Below are 10,123 nucleotides of genomic sequence, written 5' to 3'. Positions count from 1 at the left end.
CACTAGAGTAACTTTCCAGAAACCTACAACCTCCAGATGGGTCCCTGGGCCAGATAAATCCTGAAACCTAAAGGGCCCAGCCTCTCCAGAACATCAAATGGTTCCATCTCCCTAACCTGTTTTATTGACAGACCCTTCCAACATGAAAAAGTTAGAATGGCCATAACCCAAACACCCCAAAAGAGAGGGCTAGAAAGATCAAAGATGATAGTGGAGTTATACAGAAAAGATAGGATTTAACAAATGAATATGAATGCTGAATCATTAAATTGATATCTCTTTCAGTCTCCAGTGTCTTAGAGTAGCTAGAAGTAAAAACCTAAAATTGTGGAACTGAAACTCATGCCAAACTCTGAAATATGTTCTACAACTAATTGTTGTGCTGCGCTTTGAAATTTATTGCTTTTTGTATATATGTTATTTTTCACGAAAAAAGAAAAAAAAGTTGATTGTAATTATAAAAAATATTTATGCCTTAGGGTGCATGGGTAGTTCAGTGGTTAGAATGCTGGCCTTTCATGCGGGAGACCTGGGTTCAATTCCCAGACCATGCACCCGGAAGAAATATATATTTATGCCTTTTAGCCTCCTATATTCTGGAGCAGTTATAAGGAAAAATCTTATGATTTTTTACCATACCATGATGATGGTATGGTAGCCCATGATAAACTCTAGGATCTGTCCTGTAACTACTTGTTGAAGAGTGCTTTGAAAACTATTGCTTTTTTATTTCTTTACTGTATATATATGCTATATTATACAATAAGAAAAAAATAAGAAATAAAAACTCATCACCACCCCCCCCAAAACAAAAACAAAACAAAAAAAACAAAAAAGAAATTTATTATGCACTTGATGCCAGACATTGTGCTATCCAATGGGGTACAGTGATAAGCCAGAGGGTTCTGAGTTTGATCTTCTGGAAATTGTGGTCTGCCCATCCCTATTCCTACTCTTTGCCCCAGCCTTTCTTTACACAGCAAACAGAGAATTATTTTACAAATGCAAATATTATTTTGGTACATTCATGATTAAAATCATTCAATAGCTTCCTATTATTTTGGTATGAAACCTACAACCCTTACCATGTCTACAACATCATTATGATCTGGTCCCTGACCACCTTTTAAATGACATCTCATGCCATTCTTTCCCTTATTTTCTAGGTTGCATTCGTATTGGCCTTTTAGTTCCTTGAATACCCAATTTTTTTTTTCCTATTCAAGGCCTTTGTGCATGGTGTAACCTTTTCCTAAACCGTTCTTCCGATCATCTTCTATCTCTTTCGCCACTCATACCAAGTCTGACTAGTGTCTTGGCAACTTTCAGATTCAGGTTAAATGTCACTTCCTTGGGGAAGCCTTCTGTAATCTCTCAGACTAGATTTCATACTCTCTATTTTTCCTTTGTAGTATTTACCATACATGTAATTATTAGTTTTAAGTACATTCATCTTACTAGCCTAATGCTCCTTGAGAAATGGGACCATGTTTATTTTGCTCACATTTGTATCCCTAGAACCTACCATCAGCCTTGGTACATAAAGAGCACTAAAATATTTGTTGAAAGAATGAATTAATTTAGGGTTACTTTGGGGTATAAAAAGGTTTTTACGTTTTTAAAGGTACCAATGGATTATCTATGACTTTTAAAAGAGACTAAAAATTGGGAGATTATATAGATTTATGATCCTTACCTGAGGTATCTGATAAGGAGGGAGAAGGGAATGAATTGGTGAGAAAGCTGGAGGAGGTAGGACCAGACATTTTATTGTTCTAGCCACAGTGTTATTAGGTCGTGCCAGCTTGGTTGAGAAACTGGCTAAGAATAGAGGGTAAAGGGTTTTTGGTATGAGGAAGTACCAAGACAGTACAAAATAGCTATTTTTTAGGTTTCAGTCATCTTAGTCTGCATGCTTAGCATTTGAGAAATGTTTTCATGTTGCTTACACATTTTGTTATGCTCCCTTGCTCATATTGTTCCTTCCAGCTTCATTACTCTTTTTCCTCTTTTGTAAGTGTCTAAATCATATTCATTTTTCCATGGCTGGCTCATGTTTTACTGAAAGCAACCTCTTCCCCTAAGTATTTTCAGCATTCATTTTAAAAGACCATTCATTTTGCACTTATTGTACTGTAAAGAAAAATAGCCTTAGTATAAGAAGTCAGGTGATTGTTACAAAACTATAATGAACTGATCCTAATAGTGAAGTGGATTATAAATGGTGCAGGGCAGGCTCAGTCTCATAGCTTTCTCCTTACTTAATTCTATTCCAAAGATCTGGTGTATTAATGATATTAGTAATAAATAATTTATAAATATTGAACTATGTTTTCTAAGAACAGAGCTTTCAGAGGCAGCTGGATAAAAGAGATATGGAGGTTGCTCTTCTGAGAAAGTACCCTTCTTCCTTCTTTGCCCTGTCACTTCCTGTCCCCATCCTACATATACAAGGAAAAATTTGGTCTTGGTTTCTGTTTATTTACTCTTGGAGGTGGCAAAATTGGGGGTGGGGATTGATGGGACCTATTAGGATTATATTTAGCTGCACAGTAAGGGAGCTCTGACTGCAGTACCTTAAGCACACAAGATATCTGAAAGTCCAAGACTGTCAGCTCCAAAAAACAATCTGATGCTCAGGATCCATCTTTCTGCTTTGCTGGAATGGTTTCCATGTTCAAGGTCATCTCACATTCTGAAATAGCTTCTGACATTATAGTCAGATGATGGAAAGGAATAAGGGAAAAGGAGACTCCCTCCAACAGAATTAGTGTTTTAAACAGTTTTCCCAGAAGTCCCATAGACTACATCCATTTATGTACCACTGGCCAGAATTTAGTCATATGGCCACCTCTAGTTGCAAGGGAGGCTGGAAAATATAGTCTTTTATTCCAGGTAGTAGTGTGCCCAGCAAAAAGTCAGGGTTCTGTAACTAATGAGGAAGGAGACAACGGATGTTGGGGCAGGCAACCAGTAACTTGGCCTTATTGTGTAAACTTTAAATTGGGCTTTTTTGGTGTCACAGTAGTAAATTTCAAGTATTGAAGGTGGGGGTGAGGAAGGTGATGATTGAGACTAACTAGTAACCATGGTGTTTTGTTGATTTAAAGCTATTTATTCCAATGTAATTTAGGACAAAAACATCTACATGTCTAGCTTAATTTATTAAAATTTGATTTGGGTCTAAAGGGCAAGAATATAATAAAGTGTTACTTTATCTGATCATTATTTTGCATATATATCTCCACTAAGATCCTTATAGGAACTGAGGGTGGTTGTGGTGAGGGGTAAGATTTGAGTATTCCTGGGTCCCTTGGCCAAAGATTATCACATAGTTTCCCATTGTTCTCTCTCTCTCTCTCTCTTTTTTTTTTTTTTTTTTTTGCATGGGCAGTAAGCCCCCAAAGGTCTCGGGCATGGCAGGTGAGAACTCTGCCTGCTGCTCAGCCACCGTGGCCCGCCCCGCATTGTTCTCTTTATTTCCGATAATTAGGAGAAACAGATTCTTGTATGGACCCCGTAGTTCAGAAGTCTGTTCTCTGCAACTGTTTTAAGTATAAGTCACCAATTAGTCCTGCTTCTTTTTTTCCATGGGCAGGCACCGGGAATCGAACCCTGGTCTCTGGCGTGGCAAGCAAGAATTCTGCCACTATCACACCGACCTAGTCCTACTTTTTACAAGTGATTTTCCTTAATGATTGGGTGGATAAAAAGATTGGGAATCTTGAAAGGGGCTTATTTTACCAGGCTGTTATCACAAATACCCTGCAGAGTGTTGGCTTAAACAAGGGGAATTCATTGTCATACATTCCAGAGGCTAGAAGGCTTGCGTTCTCCTAGGATCAGAAGCATACTGCTCTGTCTTGCTGTGATCCTCAGGGTTCTTTGGCTTGCCTCTCTGCCATGCCCTCTCTTTTCTCTGTGCTCTTCTGATTCCATTGATTTCTGTCTTCTTGTGACCTTCTTTGACCTTGGTTTCTTGTTTATTCTCTTTATAATGCCTCTAGTAATCCAGATTAAGGACTACTTGTTTCAGTTAGCCACACCTTAATACAAATGACATCTTCAAAAGGTCCAATTTACAATAGGCTCACACCCACAAGGATGTGAATTAAGATTAAGAACTTGTCTAAATTGGGGTATATAATTCAATCTATGACAAAAGGGGTTAATTAGCTTTTTAAAAGTTATTTTAGATAGATAATGTTCACAGCAAGAAAGGAAAGTTAGAATTTCATGTTTATGTGTTTTCTAATTCAGTCATATTCTAGGAAAAGAGTATTTAGCCATTGTAAGATATAGGAAACTCCCCAAATTAATGCCGCATGAACGCCTGTTTTTTTCATTTCTTTTCTTTTTTTTACATAGGCAGGCATCAGGAACTGAACCTGAGTCTCTGGTATGGCAGGCGAGAACTCTGCTTTCTGAGCCACCATGGCCTGCCTGAACATCCGTCTTTTGATACCTGGTTTTCATAATTACCTTGTTGATAACTGCTTTGCTTGGTTGAATCTAGATGAGCTAGCCTGAGTTGCAATATAGCATTTCATATTCTTGTGGTAGAGAAATATGCATACTTCCCACATGATTTTATCAGAGGAAAAACTCAAAATGCAATCAGGGTTGTCATGCAAAATACAGAATTCCCAGTTTAAATTCTGTTGGGTGTCCCATATTTTTATTTGCTAAATCTGACAACGCTAAATACAGTTAATCAGAAGCACTAATTATTGCCTATTTCTTTAAAATTAGAAGGAAACCTCCTGAGGGGTAGGACCCTCAGCTGTGAAAAAAATTTGTGGAAAAATGTCATAGTAGAAAAGTAGGGTAAATGATATTGAATGTGAAGTTTGCCACTGAGTGAATTCCATAATGAGACATGGTTCCCACTGAGTTCTGAACTAAGGAGAAAACTGAACAGAGGTATAGATGGATTCTGAAGAGAATAAGAACATTATTGAACGGGGCTCTCTGTAAAGAGGCTTTATAAGAGTTTGAAGTTTGTTAACTTCTTTTGAACCAGTTCAAGCCCACCCAAAAGGGTTTCCTATTTGATTCTAGAAAGATGTGCAGAATAGTTTCAGGTTCCATTTACATTGCTTTTCAAACTTTACTTCATAGAAACCAACTTATCATGGCCATGTGGGTTTTATTTGTGTTGTGCTTATCATATTTCATGTGACTCATAAAAAGGCTCTACATTTATGATGTGGCTGTGACTATCATAGTAATGTTTTGACCTATAAATCAAAGGGTGAAAACATACAACAGAAGAATAGTTGCCTCCTTCTAGAAGACCACAATGTTAGCAATTATTTCATTTTGTGAGTAGGATAAAATAATGGTACCAAGAAATACTAGCAGCAAGGAAAAACTTTGTAGAGTCATAATTTGATGAAGCTAGATCAATTTGCTCAATTGTATTCTAATGTCACTCCAAAAAATGTATTAAGATTTAGGACAGATACAGCACATGGTTTTGCAAAGTGAATTTTTATTTTAAAACCTATGGCATAAAAAAATCTATTATAGAGAAGAATGTAAAATGTTCTTAGATATTTGAATTGAAGTCTGTAATAGTTATCAGGAGAAATTTCTATTAACCTTTCACTTAATTTACATATCTGTTTTATCATACTTTCAATTTACATTGTTAAAGTTTAAAATTCATATAGTACTTTGCATAGGTATTGTTTAATTAACTGTGTTATGGTTGTTTAGGAAGATAGCCACAGTGAGATGGTTCTATTTTACATACACACACCTATGTTCATCTGTGTAAACTGTGGAAATTTCCTGTGTCTAACCGATGATGAAATCATGGAAAATGTCAAACAAGTAGTGACACCTTAAGGAAATGCTTCACAAACTAGCATTTCCAATTTATTAATATGATTATAATACTGATTTATTAGAAATCAGTAGAGTTTCTAATAAAACAGTCAACATTACAGAGTAGATAGGAAAGCTTGCTTGGGTTCTTCATTCATTCGATATTTGATCATCAACTGTGCTGAGCATAGGAAGAGAAAATGAATGGGTTCCTTATTTTTTGGGACTCACAGACTAGTTGAGGGGAGAGGAAAAAGCACATTAAACTATCTACCATCAAATGAGATAAAGTCTGTGCTACAGGTATAAAAAAAAGTGCTTGGAACCATTCCCTAAGGAATTTACAGAAGGCAGTGAATTTTGAAAATACCTACTGGAGGCACATATTGAAGTATGAACTGAAATTTGCTATGCAGTGAAAGGAGGAAAGTGCATGCCAAAAGAGGACTGAGGTTCATGAAGAAATGAAAGTGCATGTTGTGTTTAGGAAGCCTTGAGTATACTTCCATGTGACTTAGGAGAGGAGGGGAAGGGAAATGAATCTGAAAAGTCAGATTTTTTTGAGTGTTTGTGGGTCCAATCTTTTTTTTAGGTGATGGAAATTTAACATAATTTAATAGGGGATTATTATTGTCAGATTTTTGTTTAGACTGACAACTTTGGAATTAAAATAGAAGGTTTATTAAAGAGAGGACTTTGAATATGGAAGAAGGAGGAGGTTGGGGAAAGAAGGAGAGGTATATTTGGAAACTGAGGAAGACAATAACAAGTTTGGCTTCCACATGTTGAGTCTAATTGCTGCGGGCAAAGATATTCATTGTGTTCCTCCCTCCTGTCCGTCCACCCACCAACCTACTTGTGCATGCTGAAGATTCAGTCTTCAAATATATAATCCTTGTCTTCAGGGAATTTAAATTCAGCCAGGGAGGGGAGATTAACATATGCAAAATAAATAGATGGATTTTATACTTGGTTGTTACACTTAACCAAACGGTATGTTACATAGTGTAAAGAAATGTCTTCTTTTAAACATGTTACCTTAAAGATTTAAATGCATAGAAGCCTTGTTTAGAAAGAAAACGAATTTGTAAGGTAAAATTTCCTCACTTATGCATTAAAAATGGTGATCATATTTATAAATCCCCTAATCTGCAGATTAGCAATAATAGATGAATAATACTGGGAAAATATTATTCCTGATATGCAGGAAAAAACGAAACAAAACATTAGTTCCATCTCTAGATGAGTAGCTGCAATGTTGGCACAGATATTATTTTCTTTTTGCAAGTTTCTTATTTTCATGTTGTCATTTTACAATAGTTAGATATCATTGTATAATCCCTTCTGAAACAGAGGTAGCATATTTTAGCTCTGTGTTTTCCCTTTCACTGCTCAGTGGTGAGCTACATTGGGAGTTCACTAGAAACAGGAGTTGTGCCAAGTCAAGGTACAATATGAATCTGTATCAGAACTACATCTTTTAATCATAGAAATATTAAATAGTCACTCAGGTAGCAAACATTGGCTTTTCAGCTGCTATTTTATGGAGCTGTTAACTCAGAGACACCATTACTTAAATGTAATTTTTATTATTACAATTAAAGACTGATTTGATTTTATGAGTTTTATTTTATGGAAGTTTTGTAGTAAAATTCAATTTAAAATATCACCCAGTTTTTAAAGTAAAATATAAGAACACATTTAAATTATACTCTATTTCTCTTGCAAATCTGATGCTAAAGCCTCTACCCAACTGATTACTTTGGTAGAAACAAATATTTCCTGAGGTAATTACGTAATAGCTAAAGAAAAATAAACTTGGCTTATGCTGCTTGTGAAACTAAAAGCAATTGTTTGCTTATTAAATATATCAAGCCTAATTACTTTAACTTTATTGTCAATTTTCTGTGGAACATAAAAGTTGTTTTTCCTTCAGCTGATTATTAGAGGGAAGAATTTCTTTGGATCAAAGTGAGCTTTTCTTGTTATTTTATTGTTTGCACAGTACAAAGTTGTAAAAATTGAGACCAGCCACTCAAAATGCCGGCTTCTGGTCCTAACATTTTACAAAGAGAGGAAGTTTAACTGACTGAATGTGGTATGTTTATACAATGAAGATATATGTAGCTATCACATTGCTAAAGTACAGTTTATGACTTTGAAAGTTTCCATGCAGTTTTTGAAGGCATTTTGTTGTTTTTTGATGGAGGAAAAGAATGTAAAAGAGTATTTGTACTAAATAGATTAAGCTGTTAGTAAACATGTCCACTTTAAATTAACTGATGGTGAGGACAAAGCAAGTGCTTTGTTGTTGTCAACTGGATTTGTCTTAAGTCAATGAGACAAACAAGTTAAGCAGTAGGTCCTCTTTAAATCCCAAATGGAAAGGGAGATTAAATCCGAAAAGGTCTATGAAATGAGAAAAAATTAAACTAGATTCTTCCTTTCACTTAGTTTGGCTAAAACTTGCTCTTCTTTCTCTCACTTGCCTTTCTTGAGAGAGAAACCTGGTTTTCCAAAATCAAATTAGCATAGGAACAAATATTACTAAGGAATGTGAGTTCTTTTCAAGATTCTTAGCACTTGTGATGAATAAGTCCCTGCCTGGTAAGTGGCTGATGACACATCACTGTGGCAGCCCCAGCATCTCAGCTCAGAATAATTAATCTCACTATCAGCACTGTTAAACAGAGAAAGCTTGTTCAGTGTTTATGGTCTGGGCTGTTTGCTGGGCTGGGCACCTTAAAAGAGGCTGTCCTTGAATCAGGTACTCACTTCCTGTGATTACATTACTTTAATCACTTGGGCCTTCACTCATTAAAAAAAGAAAAAGAATGAAAGAATACTATATTCACAGGGGGCTTTGATGGGAATCTTTTAGTCCTGGGAAGGAAATATAAAGGGATTCTAAAGAAGGGAAAATGGCATAGTCACCCAAGGGAAAATTAGATGACCTCTCCTCATAGGAAACTTTCAAGTGATCTCTTCAGTTGTTTTAGTTTTCAAAATATGTATGTTTGCGTTTAAACTAGTATATATTAGACAAATGCAAAAAGGCCTAGATTGAAATTTTAGATGTGCGCACTGAGATCCTTCTCCGTGTAATAGATTAAAAAGAAAAAAACTGAACAGTTCTTCTGGAAACTAGTGGAATTAGTGTTGTATTTGCTGTTGAAATTTGGCTATCTTATTCTATTTGGGATTCACTAATCGAAGTTAAAATTGATGATAAGAAGGTATCTAGGGGCCCAGTCTTCAAATATGACATTAACATTTTTTTTTTTAGGAATCTTCCAAAGAAAATGCTTTCAAAGCAGATGCCTCAGATAGGCAATCATTAAGTGATTCTCTCTTCTCATTAAGTGAGAATCATAAAGGCCTTCTAAATATTAAGGGATTGACCAGATAAGATAGGGTTGAAGTGGTAAGCCTAAGAAGCCACAACCTTAAAGTTATCAGAATTCTGCACAAAACATCTTTGTTAAGCCACTCCAGCAGCATGTTATATTTGAAAGGCAGGGACTTTGGAATCAGATTCCATCTATTGGGTTTGAGACCTTGGCACCCTGCTATACAATTTGTATACCTATTTCACATATCAGCCTTAATCTCCTAACAAGGCTGTGAAGTCTCTGAAAACAAGGAGCATGGTTTTTATTTCTTTTGTGGGTTTCATGGTACTTTTTTACTTTCAGATTCATATCAGTGCTCAATTCATGTGGTGTTTGTATTATATGAGCTAATGTGCAAAGCACATAGAATAAGTCCTGGTATATTATAGGAGCTTATTAAATATTAATCCCTTCCTCTTTGCTGTAAATGGAACTAGTTCAGAAACTTTCCCAAGGACTATGCCTTTTTTTTGCCCTCACCATTAACTAACTATCTGAATTTATAGTAGCAAACCAAGACTAGTTAATAATGATTTTTGAATTGTTTTTACTTCTTACCCCTTGTAACCCAGACTAACAACTTCAAACTGATCAACTCTCACCAATGATTCTGCGATTCCAGCATAATATACGGTTATATTATATCATATATATAATCATAATATGTGATTATAAAGGCACAGGTAAGTTATCAATGCTCAAAGCATATCCCTTTTTACTGCTTATCTGCGAACTGAAATTACACCATTGACCTTGCATCTATTCATTGTAAGACTTTGACAGTTATTAAAGCACAACTAATAATGGAAGAGCAGGGCAGAATTGACCATTTGATTACTGAATTCTCAGTATTTTAATTAGATGGTCTTTTGGTTTGATGGCCATGTGACAGTTTTAAT

At 35.6% G+C, this 10,123-nt stretch overlaps 1 non-coding gene across 1 annotated transcript; it reads left to right on the top strand.

Moving 5' to 3' along the window:
- The first annotated feature begins 482 nt into the window (after positions 1-482).
- On the top strand, positions 483-554 carry TRNAE-UUC (transfer RNA glutamic acid (anticodon UUC)). The gene has a single exon. It is a non-coding gene; the product is annotated as a tRNA-Glu (tRNA).
- Positions 555-10,123: the final 9,569 nt, after the last annotated feature.

Source organism: Tamandua tetradactyla, chromosome 1, assembly GCF_023851605.1.
Source record: "Tamandua tetradactyla isolate mTamTet1 chromosome 1, mTamTet1.pri, whole genome shotgun sequence".
In the NCBI taxonomy this organism is placed as follows: domain Eukaryota; kingdom Metazoa; phylum Chordata; class Mammalia; order Pilosa; family Myrmecophagidae; genus Tamandua; species Tamandua tetradactyla.
The sequence above is the reverse complement of the archived record's forward strand: the minus strand, read 5'-3'. Positions and strand labels throughout refer to the sequence as shown.